We start from the raw sequence: 806 nt of genomic DNA, 5'->3' as shown, positions 1-806 counted from the left end.
GTGAACGCAGAGTTGGTAGAAGACTGCTGGCAGGCCATTTGATTAATCCAGTTCTGAGGAAATGGACCAGGATGGCAGCAAAGAAGGAGGAACTAGGAGATGAGACATTTCAAAGGAGGACTTGATAAGACTTGGAGACTGACCTGATTTAGAGTATGAATAAGAAGGGTGTGTCCAAGAAGACTCCAAGTTGCAAATGTGGGTCATTTATCAGAACGGGAGCAGGATGGATCTTGGGAGAAGATTATAAGCGCCTGGATAAATGAATAAAAATGACTTAATGTCAGGTTGGTCCATGTCCCAGGACAAAAATAAGAAAATGAGAACTCCTCCCTCCCTACCTGCTCCCACCCACAGAGTTAGGCAGATATGGTAGTAGGTGATGCAAAAGAACATCAGACAGGAAATAAGCGAAGCTAGGGAAGTGCCAAGTCAGACTGAGCAAAGCTGGGGCCAAGAAGTTTTTGGTCAAGGAGATCAGGGTCTCCAGATTGATGAATACACGATGAACAAAGCAGGGCAGGAACCCCAAAAGAAGGTTTCAGTGTACTCAGGACATGTGTATGGAAGAAACCTTTGGTCACTCACTCTGTAGATCTGCTTTTAGCACTTGTGCTGCTCAAGTACCACCTGTTCATTCATTCCTCCACTGACTCATTCAACGTGCACAGCTTGATCATTCATGTGTACCAGGCTCTGGCTAGATGCCAGGGAGAAAAAAAGAATTAAGACATAAGTCTATACCTTCAAGAAGCAATCAGTCCACTGGAAAAGATTTATAAACAGACCTTCAGAACTGAAAAGAT

This window comes from Tamandua tetradactyla, chromosome 7 (assembly GCF_023851605.1).
Source record: "Tamandua tetradactyla isolate mTamTet1 chromosome 7, mTamTet1.pri, whole genome shotgun sequence".
Taxonomy (NCBI): Eukaryota; Metazoa; Chordata; class Mammalia; order Pilosa; family Myrmecophagidae; genus Tamandua; species Tamandua tetradactyla.
This window is presented reverse-complemented; position numbering follows the sequence as displayed.